The following is a 15,487-nucleotide window of genomic DNA, read 5'->3' on the forward strand; positions in this document are numbered from 1 at the left end:
ATCCATTTCCAGAACTTTTCATCATCCCAAAGAGAATCCCAAATTCTGTATCCATTAAATAGTAATTCCCCATTCACACCTCCTCCAGCTCCTGATAACCACTAATTTACTTTCTTCTTTATAAATTGACTATTCTAGGCACTTCATATACAGTATTTGTCCTTTTGTGTCTGGCTTATTCCACTTAGCAAATTGTTTCAAAGGTTCATCCATGTTGTAGCATGTATCAGAATTTCATTCCTTTTTACAGCTGAATAACATTCCATTGTACGGCTATAGCAGTTTGTTTATCCATTTATCCCTTAATGAATATTTGGGTTGTTTTCACCTTTTAGCTATTGTGAACACTACTGCTATGAACATTGATGTACAAGTATTTGTTCAAGTCCCTGCTAGTAATTCTTTTGAATATATATCTAGGAGTGGAATTGCTGGTCATGTGTTTAATTTTTTCAGGAATTGCCACACCTTTTTCCACAATGGCTACATTGTTTTACATTCCCACCAGCAATGCATAAGTGTTCCAGTTTTTCCCACCTTCGTCAACACTTGGTGTTTTCTGTTTTTTTTTTTTCATTTATTATAGCCATAAGTATGAAGTGGTATCTTCTCGTAGTTTTGATTTGCAATTTCCTCATGATTCGTGATGCTAAGCATCTTTTCATGTGTGATATGGTTTGGCTCTGTGCCCCACCGAAATCTCATCTTGAATTCTACTCCCATAATTCCCACATGTTGTAGGAGGGACCCAGTGGGAGATAATTGAATCATGGGGGCAGTTTCCCCCATACTGTTCTCATGGTAGCAAATAAGTCTTATAAGATCTGATGGTTTGGTAAGGGGTTTCCACTTTTGCTTCTCTCTCATTCTCTCTTTCCACCACCATGTAAGAGGTGCCTTTTGCCTTCTGCCATGATTGTGAGGCCTCCCCAGCCATGTGGAACTGTGAGTCCATTAAACCTATTTTTCTTCCCTGACTCAGAGGTGTCTTTATCAGCAGCATAAAAGTGGACTAATACAGTAAATTGGTACCAGGAGTGGGGTGCTGCTGAAAAGATACCCGAAAATGTGGAAGCAACTTTGGAACTGGGTAACAGGCAGAGGCTGGAAGAGTTTGGAGGGCTCAGAAGAAGGCGGGAAAATGTGGGAAAGTTTGGAACTTCCTAGAGACTTGTTGAATGGCTTTACCCCAAATGCTGGTAATGATATGGACAATAAAGTCCAGGCTGAGGTGATCTCAGATGGAAATGAGGAAGTTGTTGGGAACTGAAGCAAAGGTGACTCTTGCTATGTTTTAGCAAAGAGATTGGCAGCATTTTGCCCCTGCCCTGGAGATTTGTGGGACTTTGATCTTGAGAGAGATGATTTGGGTTATCTGGCAAAGAAATTTCTAAGCAGCAAAGCATTCAAGAGGTGACTTGGATGCTGTTAAAGGCATTCTGTTTTATAAAGGAAGCAGAGCATACAAGTTCAGAAAATGTGCAGCCTGACCATGCAATAGAAAAGAAAATCCCATTTTCTGAGGAGAAATTCAAGCTGGCTGCAGAAATTTGCATAAGTAACAAGAAGCCGAATGTTAATCCCCCAGACAATAGGGAAACTGTCTCCAGGGCATGTCAGAGGTCTTCACGACAGCCCCTTCCATCACAGGCCCTGAGGCCTAGGAGGAAAAAATGGTTTTGTGGGCCAGGTCCAGGGTCTCCATGCTGTGTGCAGCCTAGGGACTTGGTGCCCTGCATCCCAGCTGCTCCAGTTGTGGCTGAAAGGGGCCAAAATAGAGCTCAGGCCATGGCTTCAGAGGGTGCAAGTCCCAAGTCTTGGCAGCTTCCACGTGGTGTTGAGCCTGTGAGTGCATAGAAGTCAATAACTGGGATTTGGAAACCTCCACCTGGATTTCAGAAGATGTATGGAAACGCCTGGATACTGAGGCAGAAGTTTGCTGCAGGGGTAGGGACCTCATGGAGAACCTCTTCTAGGGCAGTGTGGAAGGGAAATGTGGGATCAGAGCCCCCACACAGAGTCTCTACTGGGGCACCACTTAGTGGAGCTGTGAGAAGAAGGCCACTGTCCTCCAGACCCCAGAATGGTAGATCCACCAACAGCTTGCACCATTTACCTGGAAAAGCCACAAACACTCAATGCCAGACTGTGAAAGCAACCAGGAGGGAGGCTGTTCCCTGTGAAGCCACAGGGGCAGAGCTGCCCAAGACCATGGGAATACAGCTCTTGCATCAGCATGACCTGGATGTGAAACATGGAGTCAAAGAGATCATTTTGGAGCTTTAAGATTTTACTGCCCTGCTGGGTTTCAGACTTGCATGGGGCCTGTAGCCCCTTTGTTTTGGTCAATTTCTCCCATTTGGAATGGCTGTATTTACCAATGCCTGTACCCCCATTGTATCTAGGAAGTAACTAACTTGCTTTTGATTTTACAGGCTTATAGGTGGGAGGGACTTGTCTTGTATCAGATGAGACTTTGAACTGTGGACTTTTGAGTTAATGCTAAAATGAGTTAAGACATTGCGGGACTGTTGGGAAGACATGATTGATTTTGAAATGTGAGGACATGAGATTTGGGAGGAGCCGGGGGCAGAAAGATGTGGTTTGGCTCTGTGTCCTGACCCAAATCTCATCTTGAATTCTACTCCCATAATTCCCACATGCTGTGGGAGGAACACACTGGGAGATAGTTGAATCATGGGGACAGTTTCCCTCCTGCTGTTCTCGTGGTAGTGAAAAAGTCTCATGAGATCTGATGGTTTTGTAAGAGGTTTCCACTTTCGCTTCTCTCTCATTCTCTCTTGCTGCAGCCATGTAAGAGGTGCCTTTTGCTTTCTCCCGTGATTGTGAGGCCTCCCAACCACGTGGAACTGTGAGTCCATTAAACCTCTTTTTCTTCCTAGTCTCAGGTATGTCTTTATCAGCAGCATGGAAACAGACTAATACAATGTGCTTATTGCTCATCTGAATATCTTCTTTTGAAAAATGTCTATTTGAATGCTTTGCACACTTTTGAAGTGGATTGTTTGTTTTTATGCTGTGGAGTTATAGGAGTTCTCTATATATTTTTGATATTATTAGATTACTTGATACTCTGATATTACTTAATAATCTGATAATATGCAAAATATGTAGAGAACTCCTATAACTCCTATATCAAGCAATTATAAATGACAGATATAATTTGCAAATATTTTCTCCCTTTCTGTGAATTGTCTTCCCCATCTCTTGCTAGTGTCTTCTGATGCACAAAGGGTTTTAATTCTGATGAAGCCCAGTTTATCTATTTTTTCTTTTATTACCTGTGCTTTTCGTGTCATAGCTAAGAAATCATTACTAAATCCAGTATCATGAAGATATTCTCCCATCTTCTTTCTTAAGAGCTTTAGCTCTTACTTTTAGGTCTTTGATCCATTTTTGAAGTAAATTTTGTATATAGTATGAGGTATACAACTTCATTCTTTTGCATGTGGATATCCAAGTTTTAAAACATCATTTGTTGAAGAGACTGTCTTTTCCCCCATTGTGTGGTCTTGGCACCCTTGATGAAAATCAATTGACCAAATCTGCGAGGATACTGTTACTTTTAGAGACCCTGGAGCATAATGGGTGTGATGCCAGGTGTTTCCAAGTGGCGATAATGTATTCGAGGTCACACAGCTGGCAGAAGCAGAACTCGTAACAATAACACCCATGACAAGGACAATGACGATGATGAAACAATAACAATTAGCAGCTATTTAGCACTGGCTCTGTGTCAGGCACATTGCCAAGAGCTCTTACTTGCATACTCTCATTGAATCTTCCTGACAACCCCATTATTATTTTACAGATAAGAAGACAAATTATCGAGAGGCAAAGTAACTTGTCCAAGGTCACACAGCAGGTAGGAGCAGAGGCTGATTCCATAGCCTGTGCTGGCAACCACTGGGCTGTTCTGTTTTGGACCTAGACTTCCCTCTAGCAGCCGTTCTTGGGCCATATAATGATGATGATTTAGAACAACCACAGTCTCCATTTGTGTCTAGTCCTGCTGAAGTCTTACCAGGGCCAGTTCCATAATTTGCGTGACCCATTTCAAAATAAAAATGCAGGGCCCTTGTTCAAAAATCATGGGAAAAGCTTATTTTCTTTCTTCCACCATCTCTCTTGACCTGTCATTGGTGTTTTTAGTTTGTTTTTTAATGCCACATTCCCTTGGGCATGGGGATACTCATGAAGTGAGTAAAGCCCCTACAGATGCCAGGACCATATCTCCAAAACCCCAACCCTCCCTGCTTCTGTGCCCAGGCTCCTGCCAGAGTCAGAAGATGGCAGTGGTCACTGGGTGGAGACAAAGACAGCCAAGGAACCATCCCAGGTAGGCAAGAAGGCAACAGGAGGTGGGACCAGGAGGGAGATGAGGCTTCAAGTTTCCAAGTCTTCCTTGTCCCATCAGACTTCACTTACAAAATACGAATTCAAAGACAGCTACTGAAAGTTGCAGGACAATGACCATGAGCATTAAACTCCAAGTGTGGGGCCCGTTCGAGTACCAGCTATACTGATGACACACCCATGTGCTTCTTCAGTAGTAAAATAGGAAATGAGGCTTCTCCAATTCTCTCCCCTCCCTGCACACAGGATTTTAACTCTGATGAAGTCCAGTTTATCTATTTTTGGAAGTGTGATTCTCCCACGGTCTGATTCCATCACCTTCAGAAGCCCTTTATCATGGGAATGTTTCCAATCTGGGATTCAGAGAGACTTACCTAATCCCATGGCTGGGAGCCACACAATGCCAGGATGTGAAAGGGAAGTCAAAGCTCTTTGCCTCCAATTAACTAGTAACTAAGACTGAATCATCTGCCTGTGAGGAAAAGAGTCCCACAAAACTCAGCTAGGGAGCACTCACCTTCCTAAAAAAGCCAGGGACGGGGGATCTGACACATGTCTGGAGTCATCCCATAAGCAGAAGGTGGAGGGCTGGCTCCCCTCTTTATTCCAGAAGGCCTGGAGTGATGGGGAAGGCTCTAGACCTCGTGAGTGGCCCTGAGTAGTTGTGTGAAAACTGTCTCTTCACTTCCCCTCATGGAGCCTCAGTTTTTCCTTAAAAAGTGAGATGATAATATAATAATTCCCACAACAGATGCTTCCTGTGACCCTGTGAAAGGGAGATTATTTGAAAGCTGTTACTCATGGCATAAAAATTGGTTATTACCACTACTGTTCTTCATTTAGCAAAGACTGACCTGACACTCATTGCTGGACCCAGGGCAGTGCCAAGCGTGGGAGTGAACCCTAGAGGCTTCTGGGGAGACACAAAAAGATCACGGGCTTTGGAGGCTGGAGGCTGTCTATTCCCACCCCACTCCACCCTCCCCCTGACCAGCCCACCTCCTACCACCCATGACTTGATGGGAAGAGCAAAACTGGGCTTGCAGATGCCACTTTATTCCTCCACTCAAGGAGAAAGCAAGGACATTCTCACAAAGGACATGTTTGATTCTTCCAACTTGGTTCTCTGAGGCAGAGCAGGGAGGTGGACAGAGGTGGATGTTCACCATTACAAGATGGTATGTCCTTTCCTCACATTCTGTGACAGTTAACTTGACATATGTCTGTCTCCTCATTAAGCTGTCAGCTCTGGGGTCCAAGACTCTGATGTAAATTATCTTGTATCACTTCACATTGCCAAGCCTGATCTCCTTTCTTCTTTCCTCTCATTCACTCATTCATAAAATCAATTAACAATGTGCAAGTGAGCCCTGCTCTGGGTACTAGGGAAGCTCACTGAATGATGATGATGATTATAAGATGAAAAAGAAGGAGGAGAAGAAGTTGGATGAGGAAAAGGAGGAAGATGAGAAGGAAGAAGAAGAGGAGGACAGGAAGAATCACTAACATTTATTGACTACTTTGTGCCAACCATTTGGCACATATTTTCTCAGTTAATTCTCCTGGGGCTCTGTGACATGCATATTATTATTTTCATTTTACAGATGAGGAAACTGAGGCTCAGAGAGGCCAAGTTTCCATAGTAAATACCATCTGAGCTGAGATCCAAAGACAGGTGTGTCTGTTTCTAAAGCCATACCCTCTTTACCACCAGACTCTGGAGACAGCAATAAATAATGATGGTGGCAGTATGTGGAAAATGCAATGCCTGGTATCCAGTAGGTGCTCAATAAATGCTTCTTTAAATTGGGTTGTGTTGGTTTAAATACTGGCATTCCAAGATTTCTAGACCCATGGAGACCAAGCTAGATCCTTTTCAACTTCCCTCTTGGAGCCTAGGGCTTGAGGGGACAGGGGAAGATGGGCCTTGCAGCCCCCAGACCTAGCGAGGAGGCAGCTCTCACTCCTCCCACCCGGACAGAGTACCCTTTGTTTATTGTGCCTCTGCATCCTACCCAGTAATTAGCATTGGCAGCTTCATATTGAGCTTTTGTTTTCATAATTCATTTGCCCGCGATGACATAATAAAGGGAATATTGATTCAATCCCAACTCCTCTTGGCCAGAAGCCCACATCAACCAATAAAAAAGAATTGCTAATTGCAGAGTGTGCTTGCCCAGCTGAGGCATTGGAGCAGGGCATTTTGATAGCGGCTGGAGGGCAGGCAGCTCAACCTCTAAACCCCCCTGGTCTGGGCACCAAGTCCTGTCCTGGGCACGGGACACAGTCCTCCAGCGAGACCAAACCCAGCTTCTCTACAGCACCAGGAAGAAGGCAAGCTGGGCCACCAGGGCGCGGCCCCAGGAAGGAAAATCCTCCATGGTCCTGTTGACAGATGTGGTATCAAATGAATTGTTCTCTGCTTAGACACGACTTTGATATTTATTGGTTCAAATTGCTCGGCTGACTCAGTCTTGCGTAAGTCTCCCTGGTCCGTTTTAATCTTGACGTTTTGGGAAGCCACACTGATGTGGGTAATGACTGGGTTTACCTGGGATCAAAATGAAAAGGGAGAAGGGGGGTCTGGAATAATTACAGTGGGGCAATGTATATTTTTGTGTAATCTGGAAAGGCGATTTATGAGGCCGATAAAAATGATAATGTGTTCTGCGTGGAGCCAGCATGGATTAGCTGCAACAGAGCTTTCTTTGCAGGAAATGAAGGGGGTGGTGGCTGCTGTTTACTAGACAAATAGTTGTTCTGAATCTCTGTTTTTTTCACGTCGCTTCTGAAATTACTGAGATAAGGCACATTGGAATATAGATTGTGGTCCTCCTTCGGTTACTGTGAATTAGAATTTGTTTCCGGAGTGCAGGGAGGTAGGGATGGGATTTGTGTAATTAAGACCAGAAAAATGATGGGGAGGGAAGGGAATCCCCCAACCCCCATTCCTGCTCTATCTTTAGAATCGAAGCGCGGACCCTGGTGATTTTGTTAAGCTTGGCTGGAATGAGGATTCCTGGTTCCAGGAGGAAGCTTACATAACTTCCTGGGCGGTCTCCTCCCAACCAATGCCCATTTTGCTGACCCAACTGTAAATGAATCAGAAACATTTCACTTCCATCCCTCTGAATTTGTAGTTCATAATCTCACAGGTAAATAGTAGTAGAAAAAGCTCCCAAGTATTTGCCCAACTCAAGATGGAAAGAAAATTGTAATAGAGGTTTAGTTTTACTCAATGTCTTCACTCTCCTTCAAAGTGTTCCTTATCTCCTCATCTCCAGGAAGGCCCACCAAGCAACAGACCCTCCCAGGCCCCACTCTGCACTAGGTGGGACACAGTGACCATGGAGGCAGTGCCTATAAGACTCATGCAAAGCCACCTCCACCATGCACGTGCCTCAGCCAGCAGATGCATTCGTCTGGGCTCAGTCAGCTTCCACGCTGACGGTGATGCCTCACGCTCTCCTGGTATCCAGTCTCTCTGACCCACCACTTAAGCCGCTTTGCTCCTCTGATCTTGATTAAGGAACATTCATTTTCCTAAGCAGTGGCCCTCATTCCTCCCAGGCTTTGAAGGGAATTCAAATGCGGGGGAGAGAAATGCTTTCTCTAAAGGTGTTTAAAGGTCTCCAAAGGGTGACATTTTGAAAAATCAGGGCTGGTGTGGACTCAGCAACCACTACTCATCCTCCCGTCCACCTTGACAGAGAGATCACGCTCCTTCTTCCTCATGAGACCAAATGTGGTCCCAGAAAACTTGACAGAATGTAGACTCGTCACCCCATCAGAGTTGGCCCTTGGGCGAAACCCTCTCCCTATCCTTGCCAGAAGTCATAAGGTGCATGAAAGCACCTGAGCACATGTCCCTGGTACCGGTACCTGGTGCCTGATACCTGAGATCTGCCTCTGGGGTGACGTTAGATACTTGGCACCTTTGATCCACCCAACTCTCACAGCACCCCCAAGGGCCAAAATTTATTCTGTTTTATAGGTGAAGAAAGCGAGGCACAGAGAGATAAAATCACTTGCTCAAGTTCACACAGGCAGTAAATGGTGGCATTGGGATTCATGTGCAAGTCTAATGTTGCTTTAAGTTCACAGATACCAACTCTTCCTCCCCCAAGGTGTGTTAGATGGGCTTGTGTCAGAGTGAGGTGCTGTGCGATGATCATGGAAAGAATAGGAGGAAAGTTTTGAAAATGATCTCATTGACCTACTAAAACACTCACATGATAAACCTGGAAGTCGTCCAGGTACAAAGAGTCTTATAAGTCACCCGGCTGGGGAGAGAAGCAGTGAAATTGGAAGCCACTTCTGCTGAATCAATCAACAGGGTTCTGAGGCTTTCCCCTTATATTAAGTTTTTATGGGTTCCCAGTAGATTGCTGGTAGGATTATGGTATTGGATGGACAGAAATACATTAGATCTGAGGCACAGCCCATCTCTTCTCCCCATGAGGAAAATGAAGGACAGTGGATGTATTTATGCTTATGGTCATAAAAAGGCAACAAACTATTTTTTAAATCATAAAATTTTCTCCAGCAACAAGGAAAGTATTATGGACATGTAGACCTTCTAGAATATGAAATGCAAAAGGCCTTGTTCCCTTTAGGGCCAAAAATTATTTATTTATGTATTTACTTACTGTAGTCTTGTAATAAAAAGAGTTATTATAACAGTAGAAATATCTATGCATGAGATAATGCATCTTACTGCCCTGAGCCCTGAGCCTGCCATCGTGTGAATGCTCCTTAAGGATTAGGTTCATTCACTGAATGAACGTTTCTTTGTGTTTACTACCTGCCAGACCCAGTGCTAGGCTCTGGGGGATACAGTTACAGGACGCAGTTCTTGTCCACAGGGAGGGAGGGGGGAGTGTTGAAGGCAAACAGAAACACATGCACAAGGTCTAAAGCAACTGAGGCCAGGCCTGTCACACAGCAAGAGGGAAGCTGGGGTGCAGAGGGGGTCAGTAAGGGCCAGGCAGGCAAGGGAGGCAGGTCCAGATAAGATAGCCTTTCCAGAAGGCCACAGAGACTTCTGAAGAAGGTGATGTGATTAGACCCTTTTGGCTGAAATGGAGAAATTGAATTGGAAAGGGACAAAAGTGGAAGTAGAAAAAGAACAGAAAGAGGCTGTTGCAAGAATCCAGATAAGAACAATGGTGGCTGGGAGCGGTGGCTCACGTCTGTAATCCCAGCACTTTGGGAGGCCAAGGTGGGTGGATCATCTGAGGTCAGGAGTTCGAGACCAGCCTGACCAACATGGTGAAACCCCATCTCTACTGAAAGTACAAAAATTAGTTGGGCATGGTGGCAGGCACCTATAATCCCAGCTACTCAGAAAGCTGAGGCAGGAGAATTGCTTGAACCCGGGAGGCAGAGGTTGCAGTGAGCCGAGATCACGCCATTGCACTCCAGCCTAGGCAACAGAGCAAGACTCTGTCAAAAACAAACAAACCAACCAAAAAAAACAATGGTGGCTGGACCTAAGGCAGGGCAACGAAGGGGAGCACATCACTATCATAATAAACCCTTCGAGCTACACAGTCCTCTTCAGTTCACACTGTGCTTTCAGACACATTATCTTATCTAATTTGTGTGACCTCTACAAAAAAAGAACTATTGTGCCTCATTTGCTAATAAGGAAGTTGAAGCTTATGAAAGTTAAGGGACAGGCCCAGGGTTCACAGCTGAGCCAGGCTTCAAATCCACATCATCTTATTCCAGTTTTAAGTTCATGCAACTGAGACTAAAGTCGCCGCTATGATAAAGCAGTACTGCCTTGAATGTTATGTTTTCTGGAGGGAAAAAGAGATCGTGGGCAAGTGACTTTATCAGCTTTTCCACTCCTTGCCTATGTTCTTTTGCCAGTTATTACAATTCCTTGAGGTCTTATTTTTTCCCCCTTTTATTTTACTTTTTATTTCCATGGGTTATTGGGGAACAGGTGGTATTGGTTACATGAGTAAGTTCTTTAGTGGTGATTTGTGAAATTTTGGTGTACCCATCACCTCGGCAGTATACACCGCACCTTATTTGTGGTCTTTTACCCCTCACCCCCTTCCCACCCTCTCCCCCTGAGTCCCCAGAGTCCACTGTGTTATTCTTAAGCCTTTGCATCCTCATAGCTTAGTTCCCACTTATGAGTGAGAACATATGATGTTTGGTTTTCTATTCTTGAGTTACTTCACTTAGAATTTGTCTCTAATTTGCAGAAGAGGAAAACCAAGAGCTTGGGGAGATTAGGTGGCTTGCCCAAGATCACAGAGAGCAGGGAAGAGTCAAACCTTGGAGTCAGATCTTTTGACTCTTGTTCAATTCTACATCTTTATGTGATTCTAGGAATTATGAATTTGATAACAAAGAAAGCAAATACATTTTTCCACTATAATAAATCTGTCACAGGTCACAGAGATTACAGGTGTATATCTACCTAACACTCATTTATCATCTACCTACTATGTGCCAAACACTGAATTAGGTGCCAAGACAAAAAACAAAACAAACAAACAAACAAAAACTTCATCTGATCATCCATTACCTCATTAATTGAGAACGTTGATTACATGTTGCTTGCAGGCCAGGTTTACCATTTGCTCACCATGCCAGAATGCAATTTGAATTAACTCTAGAAAGGGGTAGGAGTTGGCCAGGTGGAGGAGCATCCCAAATAAAAGGTAGAGCACAAGCAAAGGCATGCTGTGAAAGGGGTGTGATGGCGTCCTTGGGTATCAGGGAGCAGTGCAGAATGCATCCGGAGGGCCAGAAACTGGCTCCCATTGGGAAGAGTTGGTCCATGAGGCAAGGAAGGTTGACCTGGGTTCCTTTGCCTCCTCTATCCAGTAGTGAGGCTGTTTTCTCTCTCTCTGCCCTTTCTTTCTTTGCCATATGCCATGACCCCAAAAATCAAATGACTGTAGGCTGGTAACATTAAAAAGCGAAGCAGGGGGCTGGGAGTGGGATAGACTGGGAAGGGTCTTGAAGAAACTTCCTGGTGTATATTTCCAGAAAGCCAATAACCAATGATGCAACAACAATTATATTAAATGCCTATTGTATGCCAGATACTGTGCTAAGCTAGTATTATCACATTTAAGGTTCACTTTAGCCTGCTGATATAGGCTCCATTTTTAGCTCCATTTTACAGATGGAAAAAAAGAGGCACCAAGAGGTGAGACACCTGCCCAAGGCCTCACTGCCAGAGGGAATGGGTGCCAGGACCAGAAGACAGTCTGATCACAAAACATGGGCTCCGAATCAGCTTTGCTTCGTGGCAGAAGTAACACACTGGAGTGCACCTGCAAATGTTTCACTTGACTATTGGCATAAATTGTTTCTTGACATTTAAACATCAGAATATGTCATGTAAAAATGAGAATATCTGGCAACACCAAATCTGCAATCACAAGCCAATTAACAATTACAGCCAAGTAGGAGAGACCTATGCCCCCGAGTTCACTGCAGTCCCCACTACTCCCTATTGTCTTAGCACTGGATTCCTAATTCGCAATTCTTCCCAGCATTATGAAAAATGTTGAGCATACAGAAAAGTTGAAAGAATTGCGCAGTGAACACCACATACCTAGATTCTACCATTAACATTTTACTCTACTTGTTTTATTACTTACCTGATTATCTTTCCATCTCTCCATTGGCTCATGTTCTTTTTGATGCATTTCAAAGTCATTAACATCAGTATACTTTACCTTGCAACACTTCTGCTTGCATGTGTCCATCTGTGTCATTCATTAGAGCTCAAAATTTGCTTAGTTTCTTTTCTTGAGATGAGATTTATATATAGTGAATTGCACAATCTCAAGTGTTACCATCCTATGAGTGCTGATGAATGCAAACGCTGATAAGCCCAGACCCCTCCACGATATAGAACATTTGCCTCTCCCGGAAGTTTCTTCATGGCCCTTCCTACTTCATCCCACTGCCACCTGGAGCTCCCTTGGCCTGCCTAGCATAAGCAAAGGCATCCTACCCTTCTCTAAGTGCCCCCACTGCTGGGCTACCTGGAGAGAGAATACAGGTTACAGAGAGTGTGATGCAATCAGTCTGTGGGCAGTGGGGGCTGGGGCAGCCTTGAGCAAGGAGGGAGGGCAGTTCTGCACCCCCACCCAGACATCCACTGGACATCTAGCTGAATGACCATCAAGTCATGCACGAGCCATGGGAGGCCTCTGAGCGGGCCTCTCCTCCCTTTAGAATATAAGAATTTCTACAGTTTCCCTCAAAAGACATTTCTAATCTCCTTGGCTTTTTTCACCACCCTCTTTTAGTCATGCAGGTTTGATTCAAATGTTTTGAGTGGTACCCCTTATTTGCCCCAAGCACATGGTTTAACCCAGCCCACCTGGACACAGCATCCTCTCATTTTCCTTTGAGCCACCGAACATTTTCTGTGTGCAGAAAAAGGGTCCCGGATGCTGGCTTACCACCATCATGCCCATGATCAGCCCTGGGAAGCCTGGCTGAGCCCTGCGGTGTTAAGCCTCATCCCAGCTGAGGAGGTGAGATGAACGGAGGTCCCACACGTCACCAAAGAGCTCAGAGCAAGGCCAGAGAGACCAGGGAGCATCTGAATCACACTCTGGACTATTGGGACAACAGCTTCTGATGTCTCAAGTCCATGGACATTTCTCTGTGCAAGATCCTGGCCAAAGACAGGTTCACAGGTATCAGAGATGGAGACACAAAAAAAATGATAAGTTGCCTCAAGCGCCTTAAGGTATTCCCCTTCCCCATCTCCAACATCTTCCCCAAGCCATCCTTGATAAAAAGAAAATCCAGGTAAAATCAGCATGCTTACATAATAAGTATAAGACAATTCCTCCAACCCCCACTCCCAGTCAGCTGGTCATTTTTAAAACCCTCTTATAAAGAAATTCTAGAATCACCTCTGTGAAAGACCCTTGCTGGTTTTTGAGACCAGGGTATGAAAACTCCCCAAAACCAAACACTTCCAAGATCAGGCAGACAATATTAATGATGGAAGCTGATGGGTTCTTACTATAGTGAATTTCATATTCTGTAAGTTGTCGTCTATACAGATGCTTGCCTCATTCATTCATTTATTCATTCATTCATTCATTTCTACATGTTAAACACATAGGAATGCTCTTTGCTTAAAAAAACACCCCTGAGATTTGTCTTTAAAGATACAACCTTCTAGGTCGAGGTTTTGTCATCCTATTTTGATAGGCAGTAGATACAAGAAATATTTCACTTCCCTCTTTGTTATAACACAAGTGTGATACCTCATGACAGAGGACAAGTAGTGGCTGCACAGCTTATTGACGGTCACTACAGAGTGGTGAGAAGTGCAGTGAACCGGAGCTTGTGTGTCTGTCCAGGGAGGCAGCTGCTACCCACACCCAGATGGTTGCTGCCGCTGGAGTATTCAGTCCAGTAGCGCTACAGCTTCTTGTGTTTATTTTTCCCGCAAGAGAAACCAGAAGTAAAGATTTTTCATGGGCCGGGCATGGTGGCTCATGCCTGTAATCCCAGCACTATGGGAGGCCAAAGCGGGTGGATTGCTTGAGCTCAGGAGTTTGGGACCAGCCTGAGCAACATGGCAAAACCCTGTCTCTACTAACAATACCAAAAATTATCCGGACGTAGTGGTGTGCGCACCTGTGGTCCCAGCTACTTGGGAGGCTGAGCTGGAAGGATTGCTTGAGCCTGGGAGGTGGAGGGTGCAGTGAGCCGAGATCGTACCACTGCACTCCAGCCTGGGCAAGAGAGTAAGACCCTGTCTTAGAAAAAAAAAAAGTGTCAAATCTTCTTATTTTAAATTTGTTAACTATTTTAAATTAAAATTTAAAAAAGAAAAGAAGCTAAAATAAACAATGTCTGCAGGCCACATCTAGCCAGTGGGCCACCACTGTAGTTCATTTTGTAACACTTGACAGAATTTTTAACTACAGATTCATTGGATTGTTGACTTGCTTACCTAGCACCCTGTTTGATTTTAAGTAGCCACAACTCCCAGTTTTAATCCTTTCTCTGCCATCACTCATGGGCGAGGGAGGTCTTGATTAACTCCTTACGCCTCTCAAGGCCTTAGGGTTCCCATTTGTTAGGGGGAAAAAACAAGATTAGGTTAGTCTGACTTTTCCAAACTTTCCTAATCAGAAGAATCACTGAGTCACACAGAAAAGGGGTTACAAATTGCTTTTAAATATGTGAAAAATGCTCAGTCTCATCATCATGAGGAAATGCACATTAGCTTGGTGGAGATAACTAAAAGTTGATAACATGGAGGGTGTGAGAGCAGCGGCGCGTCTCATCTGTTGCTGTGGAATGGGCATGGTTCCTGCCTCTCAGAGGCAATGTGGCAATACCACTCAAAACAACAAAGGCACAGGCTTTTGACCCAGTCAGGCCACTTCTAGGAATGTTTCTTAATCATGTACACATGTGAAGAGATGTAGGTACAAAATTGCTTCTTTCAGCATTGTTTGCATTGGCAGAGGATCAGAAACAACGTAAATGTCCATCAACAGGGGATTGATTAAATACACTATTGTTCATCTATACAATAGATTACTACACAGCCATTAAAAAATGTGAAGAGGGTAAATCTCTTGGTAAGTATTCTTGCTACAAACATGAAATGAAATAGAATACAATAAAATGAAATAAAAGAGAGCACTTTATCTAGTGGTGTGCTGGTAAATGTTTAACATCCAGTTCTCTAGCTGGCGAGGCTGGGGTGGGGTTCACTCTGACTGCAGCATTTGCTTGTGGTTTAGATACTTCCACCATGGTCAACTTCAAGCAACCAACATGAGGTCACTGAACTTGAACTTGAGAAAAGATTCATCTCTGTTAACTCTAGCACATTACTGCCTTTATTAACTGATATGAAAAGATCTCCAAGATGTATTGAATAAAAGAAAAGACAAAACACAGAACAGTATACATGGTAGGTATTATTAACATAAAAAAAAGAGGAGAGGATAAAAAATATATACATATATACATACTGGCCTGTGTATCACAGATTTCACTGGAAGAATACACACACAGACACACACACACACAAGTACACACACAGAGAGCCACTAATTTTGTAATTGGGGATGGGAACCAAGAG

The 15,487-nt window shown here is 44.1% G+C and overlaps 1 long non-coding RNA gene across 3 annotated transcripts in view; it reads left to right on the forward strand.

Annotated features, from left to right (window-relative positions):
- Window positions 1-6,563: 6,563 nt before the first annotated feature.
- Window positions 6,564-15,487, forward strand: part of LOC109027091 (uncharacterized) — a 29,120-nt gene continuing 20,196 nt past the window's right edge. For all 3 annotated transcript variants that reach the window (XR_010134005.1, XR_002006239.3, XR_010134004.1), the window contains exon 1: window positions 6,564-6,855. This is a non-coding gene — a long non-coding RNA (uncharacterized lncRNA). The remainder of the gene's footprint in view (window positions 6,856-15,487) is intronic.

This window comes from Gorilla gorilla, chromosome 4, assembly GCF_029281585.2.
Source record: "Gorilla gorilla gorilla isolate KB3781 chromosome 4, NHGRI_mGorGor1-v2.1_pri, whole genome shotgun sequence".
Classification (NCBI taxonomy): domain Eukaryota; kingdom Metazoa; phylum Chordata; class Mammalia; order Primates; family Hominidae; genus Gorilla; species Gorilla gorilla.